Source organism: Rhopalosiphum padi, chromosome 3 (genome assembly GCF_020882245.1).
Source record: "Rhopalosiphum padi isolate XX-2018 chromosome 3, ASM2088224v1, whole genome shotgun sequence".
In the NCBI taxonomy this organism is placed as follows: domain Eukaryota; kingdom Metazoa; phylum Arthropoda; class Insecta; order Hemiptera; family Aphididae; genus Rhopalosiphum; species Rhopalosiphum padi.
This window is the reverse complement of record NC_083599.1, coordinates 72,019,624-72,028,285: the sequence shown is the minus strand read 5'-3', so window position 1 is coordinate 72,028,285 and position 8,662 is coordinate 72,019,624.

Below are 8,662 nucleotides of genomic sequence, written 5' to 3'. Positions count from 1 at the left end.
AAAAACGGTTAAAAATATGAAATAGTAATATTCGTCAAAACTATTATACAAATATGTTTTATAGTGTACTCTTTATATCAGCATAAATAAAATATAGGAAAGTTAATAACAAAAAATTATAATCATTTTCCTTAACTAGTTGTCAGAGTTTCATGACACTAAATTGAGAATTGCTTGTTTTATAAAAAGTTAAAATTATGATTTAGTAACATTCGTCAAAATTATCATAAAAACGTAGCAAAAATAAAAAGATTTATATAGCTATGGCAAATTTTAAGTTTGAAGATTACAAGCTAAATGTCTTTACCAAATTATTTATTCAGATTATTCACAAATCCTTATTTTTTAACTACTATTAAAATCAGTATGAATAACATTCATTCAGCATTTCACGTACATTGCATAAATCGATTAGTATTATCTGTATCTTGTTGTTATTTTTAACATAGAATCTTGTTAATTTCTCCAAGTGGTATGAACGCCAATGAACTGCTTTACTGCTATCAAAAAAAATGTAGTAAGTTAAATATATATATAAGATGAATAATAACTTGTGATTTAGTGTTTAATAAGTAGTAAAAAATATGAATTGGTAATATTCGTCAAAATTATTATACAAATATGTTTTATAGTGTACTCTTTATATCAGCATAAATGAAATATATGGAAGATAATAATGAAAAATAAGAATAATTTTCCTAATCTAGTAGTCAAGGTTTCAAGACACTAACTTGAGAATTGATTGTTTTATAAACGGTTAAAAATATGAAATGGTAATATTCGTCAAAACTATTATACAAATATGTTTTATAGTGTACTCTTTATATCAGCATAAATAACATATAGGAAAGTTAATAACAAAAAATTATAATCATTTTCCTTAACTAGTTGTCAGAGTTTCATGACACTAAATTGAGAATTGATTGTTTTATAAACGGTTAAAAATATGAAATGGTAATATTCGTCAAAACTATTATACAAATATGTTTTATAGTGTACTCTTTATATCAGCATAAATAAAATATAGGAAAGTTAATAACAAAAAATTATAATCATTTTCCTTAACTAGTTGTCAGAGTTTCATGACACTAACTTGAGAAATGCTTGTTTTATAAAAAGTTAAAATTTTGATTTAGTAACATTCGTCAAAATTATCATATAAACGTAGCAAAAATAAAAAGATTTATATAGCTATTGCAGATTTTAAGTTTGAAGATTACAAGCTAAATGTCTTTACCAAATTATTTATTCAGATTATTAACAAATTCTTATTTTTTAACTACTATTAAAATCAGTATGAATAACATTCATTCAGCATTTCACGTACATTGCAAAAATCGATTAGTATTATTTGTATCTTGTTGTTATTTTTAACATAGAATCTTGTTAATTTCTCCAAGTGGTATGAACGCCAATGAACTGCTTTACTGCTATCTAAAAAAATGTAGTAAGTTAAATATATATATAAGATGAATAATAACTTGTGATTTAGTGTTTAATGAGTAGTTAAAAATATGAATTGGTAATATTCGTCAAAATAATTATATAAATGATTATTTTATATTGTTTATTAAGTATCAGTTTTAATGAAACATATGAAAGATAATAATGAAAAATAAGAATAATTTTCCTAATCTAGTAGTCAAGGTTTCAAGACACTAACTTGAGAATTGATTGTAATAAAAACGGTTAAAAATATGAAATAGTAATATTCGTCAAAACTATTATACAAATATGTTTTATAGTGTACTCTTTATATCAGCATAAATAAAATATAGGAAAGTTAATAACAAAAAATTATAATCATTTTCCTTAACTAGTTGTCAGAGTTTCATGACACTAAATTGAGAATTGCTTGTTTTATAAAAAGTTAAAATTATGATTTAGTAACATTCGTCAAAATTATCATAAAAACGTAGCAAAAATAAAAAGATTTATATAGCTTATGCAAATTTTAAGTTTGAAGATTACAAGCTAAATGTCTTTACCAAATTATTTATTCAGATTATTGACAAATTCTTATTTTTTAACTACTATTAAAATCAGTATGAATAATATTCATTCAGCATTTCACGTACATTGCAAAAATCGATTAGTATTATCTGTATCTTGTTGTTATTTTTAACATAGAATCTTGTTAATTTCTCCAAGTGGTATGAACGCCAATGAACTGCTTTACTGCTATCAAAAAAAATGTAGTAAGTTAAATATATATATAAGATGAATAATAACTTGTGATTTAGTGTTTAATAAGTAGTTAAAAATATGAATTGGTAATATTCGTCAAAATTATTATACAAATATGTTTTATAGTGTACTCTTTATATCAGCATAAATGAAATATATGGAAGATAATAATGAAAAATAAGAATAATTTTCCTAATCTAGTAGTCAAGGTTTCAAGACACTAACTTGAGAATTGATTGTTTTATAAACGGTTAAAAATATGAAATGGTAATATTCGTCAAAACTATTATACAAATATGTTTTATAGTGTACTCTTTATATCAGCATAAATAACATATAGGAAAGTTAATAACAAAAAATTATAATCATTTTCCTTAACTAGTTGTCAGAGTTTCATGACACTAAATTGAGAATTGATTGTTTTATAAACGGTTAAAAATATGAAATGGTAATATTCGTCAAAACTATTATACAAATATGTTTTATAGTGTACTCTTTATATCAGCATAAATAAAATATAGGAAAGTTAATAACAAAAAATTATAATCATTTTCCTTAACTAGTTGTCAGAGTTTCATGACACTAACTTGAGAAATGCTTGTTTTATAAAAAGTTAAAATTTTGATTTAGTAACATTCGTCAAAATTATCATATAAACGTAGCAAAAATAAAAAGATTTATATAGCTATTGCAGATTTTAAGTTTGAAGATTACAAGCTAAATGTCTTTACCAAATTATTTATTCAGATTATTAACAAATTCTTATTTTTTAACTACTATTAAAATCAGTATGAATAACATTCATTCAGCATTTCACGTACATTGCAAAAATCGATTAGTATTATTTGTATCTTGTTGTTATTTTTAACATAGAATCTTGTTAATTTCTCCAAGTGGTATGAACGCCAATGAACTGCTTTACTGCTATCTAAAAAAATGTAGTAAGTTAAATATATATATAAGATGAATAATAACTTGTGATTTAGTGTTTAATGAGTAGTTAAAAATATGAATTGGTAATATTCGTCAAAATAATTATATAAATGATTATTTTATATTGTTTATTAAGTATCAGTTTTAATGAAACATATGAAAGATAATAATGAAAAATAAGAATAATTTTCCTAATCTAGTAGTCAAGGTTTCAAGACACTAACTTGAGAATTGATTGTAATAAAAACGGTTAAAAATATGAAATAGTAATATTCGTCAAAACTATTATACAAATATGTTTTATAGTGTACTCTTTATATCAGCATAAATAAAATATAGGAAAGTTAATAACAAAAAATTATAATCATTTTCCTTAACTAGTTGTCAGAGTTTCATGACACTAAATTGAGAATTGCTTGTTTTATAAAAAGTTAAAATTATGATTTAGTAACATTCGTCAAAATTATCATAAAAACGTAGCAAAAATAAAAAGATTTATATAGCTTATGCAAATTTTAAGTTTGAAGATTACAAGCTAAATGTCTTTACCAAATTATTTATTCAGATTATTGACAAATTCTTATTTTTTAACTACTATTAAAATCAGTATGAATAATATTCATTCAGCATTTCACGTACATTGCAAAAATCGATTAGTATTATCTGTATCTTGTTGTTATTTTTAACATAGAATCTTGTTAATTTCTCCAAGTGGTATGAACGCCAATGAACTGCTTTACTGCTATCAAAAAAAATGTAGTAAGTTAAATATATATATAAGATGAATAATAACTTGTGATTTAGTGTTTAATAAGTAGTTAAAAATATGAATTGGTAATATTCGTCAAAATTATTATACAAATATGTTTTATAGTGTACTCTTTATATCAGCATAAATGAAATATATGGAAGATAATAATGAAAAATAAGAATAATTTTCCTAATCTAGTAGTCAAGGTTTCAAGACACTAACTTGAGAATTGATTGTTTTATAAACGGTTAAAAATATGAAATGGTAATATTCGTCAAAACTATTATACAAATATGTTTTATAGTGTACTCTTTATATCAGCATAAATAACATATAGGAAAGTTAATAACAAAAAATTATAATCATTTTCCTTAACTAGTTGTCAGAGTTTCATGACACTAAATTGAGAATTGATTGTTTTATAAACGGTTAAAAATATGAAATGGTAATATTCGTCAAAACTATTATACAAATATGTTTTATAGTGTACTCTTTATATCAGCATAAATAAAATATAGGAAAGTTAATAACAAAAAATTATAATCATTTTCCTTAACTAGTTGTCAGAGTTTCATGACACTAACTTGAGAAATGCTTGTTTTATAAAAAGTTAAAATTTTGATTTAGTAACATTCGTCAAAATTATCATATAAACGTAGCAAAAATAAAAAGATTTATATAGCTATTGCAGATTTTAAGTTTGAAGATTACAAGCTAAATGTCTTTACCAAATTATTTATTCAGATTATTAACAAATTCTTATTTTTTAACTACTATTAAAATCAGTATGAATAACATTCATTCAGCATTTCACGTACATTGCAAAAATCGATTAGTATTATCTGTATCTTGTTGTTATTTTTAACATAGAATCTTGTTAATTTCTCCAAGTGGTATGAACGCCAATGAACTGCTTTACTGCTATCTAAAAAAATGTAGTAAGTTAAATATATATATAAGATGAATAATAACTTGTGATTTAGTGTTTAATGAGTAGTTAAAAATATGAATTGGTAATATTCGTCAAAATAATTATATAAATGATTATTTTATATTGTTTATTAAGTATCAGTTTTAATGAAACATATGAAAGATAATAATGAAAAATAAGAATAATTTTCCTAATCTAGTAGTCAAGGTTTCAAGACACTAACTTGAGAATTGATTGTAATAAAAACGGTTAAAAATATGAAATAGTAATATTCGTCAAAACTATTATACAAATATGTTTTATAGTGTACTCTTTATATCAGCATAAATAAAATATAGGAAAGTTAATAACAAAAAATTATAATCATTTTCCTTAACTAGTTGTCAGAGTTTCATGACACTAAATTGAGAATTGCTTGTTTTATAAAAAGTTAAAATTATGATTTAGTAACATTCGTCAAAATTATCATAAAAACGTAGCAAAAATAAAAAGATTTATATAGCTATGGCAAATTTTAAGTTTGAAGATTACAAGCTAAATGTCTTTACCAAATTATTTATTCAGATTATTAACAAATCCTTATTTTTTAACTACTATTAAAATCAGTATGAATAACATTCATTCAGCATTTCACGTACATTGCATAAATCGATTAGTATTATCTGTATCTTGTTGTTATTTTTAACATAGAATCTTGTTAATTTCTCCAAGTGGTATGAACACCAATGAACTGCTTTACTGCTATCAAAAAAAATATAGTAAGTTAAATATATATATAAGATGAATAATAACTTGTTATTTAGTGTTTAATAAGTAGTTAAAAATATGAATTGGTAATATTCGTCAAAATTATTATACAAATATGTTTTATAGTGTACTCTTTATATCAGCATAAATGAAATATATGGAAGATAATAATGAAAAATAAGAATAATTTTCCTAATCTAGTAGTCAAGGTTTCAAGACACTAACTTGAGAATTGATTGTTTTATAAACGGTTAAAAATATGAAATGGTAATATTCGTCAAAACTATTATACAAATATGTTTTATAGTGTACTCTTTATATCAGCATAAATAACATATAGGAAAGTTAATAACAAAAAATTATAATCATTTTCCTTAACTAGTTGTCAGAGTTTCATGACACTAAATTGAGAATTGATTGTTTTATAAACGGTTAAAAATATGAAATGGTAATATTCGTCAAAACTATTATACAAATATGTTTTATAGTGTACTCTTTATATCAGCATAAATAAAATATAGGAAAGTTAATAACAAAAAATTATAATCATTTTCCTTAACTAGTTGTCAGAGTTTCATGACACTAACTTGAGAAATGCTTGTTTTATAAAAAGTTAAAATTTTGATTTAGTAACATTCGTCAAAATTATCATATAAACGTAGCAAAAATAAAAAGATTTATATAGCTATTGCAGATTTTAAGTTTGAAGATTACAAGCTAAATGTCTTTACCAAATTATTTATTCAGATTATTAACAAATTCTTATTTTTTAACTACTATTAAAATCAGTATGAATAACATTCATTCAGCATTTCACGTACATTGCAAAAATCGATTAGTATTATCTGTATCTTGTTGTTATTTTTAACATAGAATCTTGTTAATTTCTCCAAGTGGTATGAACGCCAATGAACTGCTTTACTGCTATCTAAAAAAATGTAGTAAGTTAAATATATATATAAGATGAATAATAACTTGTGATTTAGTGTTTAATGAGTAGTTAAAAATATGAATTGGTAATATTCGTCAAAATAATTATATAAATGATTATTTTATATTGTTTATTAAGTATCAGTTTTAATGAAACATATGAAAGATAATAATGAAAAATAAGAATAATTTTCCTAATCTAGTAGTCAAGGTTTCAAGACACTAACTTGAGAATTGATTGTAATAAAAACGGTTAAAAATATGAAATAGTAATATTCGTCAAAACTATTATACAAATATGTTTTATAGTGTACTCTTTATATCAGCATAAATGAAATATAGGAAAGTTAATAATGAAAAATTAGAATCATTTTCCTTAACTAGTTGTCAGAGTTTCATGACACTAACTTGAGAATTGCTTGTTTTATAAAAAGTTAAAATTATGATTTAGTAACATTCGTCAAAATTATCATATAAACGTAGCAAAAATAAAAATATTTATATAGCTATGGCAAATTTTAAGTTTGAAGATTACAAGCTAAATGTCTTTACCAAATTATTTATTCAGATTATTAACAAATTCTTATTTTTTAACTACTATTAAAATCAGTATGAATAACATTCATTCAGCATTTCACGTACATTGCAAAAATCGATTAGTATTATCTGTATCTTGTTGTTATTTTTAACATAGAATCTTGTTAATTTCTCCAAGTGGTATGAACGACAATGAACTGCTTTACTGCTATCTAAAAAAATGTAGTAAGTTAAATATATATATAAGATGAATAATAACTTGTGATTTAGTGTTTAAAAAGTAGTTAAAAATATGAATTGGTAATATTCGTCAAAATAATTATATAAATGATTATTTTATATTGTTTATGAAGTATCAGTTTTAATGAAAAATATGAAAGATAATAATGAAAAATAAGAATAATTTTCCTAATCTAGTAGTCAAGGTTTCAAGACACTAACTTGAGAATTGATTGTTTTATAAACAGTTAAAAATATGAATTGGTAATATTCGTCAAAAATATTATACAAATATGTTATATAGTGTACTCTTTATATCAGCATAAATGAAATATAGGAAAGTTAATAACGAAAAATTAGAAACATATTCCTTAACTAGTCGTCAGAGTTTCATAACACTAACTTGAAAATTGATTGTTTTATAAACGGTTAAAAATATGAAATGGTAATATTCGTCAAAACTATTATACAAATATGTTTTATAGTGTACTCTTTATATCAGCATAAATGAAATATAGGAAAGTTAATAACAAAAAATTATAATCATTTTTCTTAACTAGTTGTCAGAGTTTCATGACACTAACTTGAGAAATGCTTGTTTTATAAAAAGTTAAAATTATGATTTAGTAACATTCGTCAAAATTATCATATAAACGTAGCAAAAATAAAAAGATTTATATAGCTATGGCAAATTTTAAGTTTGAAGATTACAAGCTAAATGTCTTTACCAAATCATTTATTCAGATTATTAACAAATTCTTATTTTTTAACTACTATTAAAATCAGTATGAATAACATTCATTCAGCATTTCACGTACATTGCAAAAATCGATTAGTATTATCTGTATCTTGTTGTTATTTTTAACATAGAATCTTGTTAATTTCTCCAAGTGGTATGAACGCCAATGAACTGCTTTACTGCTATCTAAAAAAATGTAGTAAGTTAAATATATATATAAGATGAATAATAACTTGTGATTTAGTGTTTAAAAAGTAGTTAAAAATATGAATTGGTAATATTCGTCAAAATTATTATACAAATATGTTTTATAGTGTACTCTTTATATCAGCATAAATGAAATATATGGAAGATAATAATGAAAAATAAGAATTATTTTCCTAATCTAATAGTCAAGGTTTCAAGACACTAACTTGAGAATTGATTGTATTAAAAACAGTTAAAAATATGAATTGGTAATATTCGTCAAAATTATTATATAAATGATTATTTAATATTGTTTATGAAGTATCAGGTTTAATGAAACATATGAAAGATAACAATGAAAAATAAGAATAATTTTCCTAATCTAGTAGTCAAGATTTCAAGACACTAACTTGAGAATTGATTGTTTTATAAAAAGTTAAAATTATGATTTAGTAACATTCGTCAAAATTATCATATAAACGTAGCAAAAATAAAAAGATTT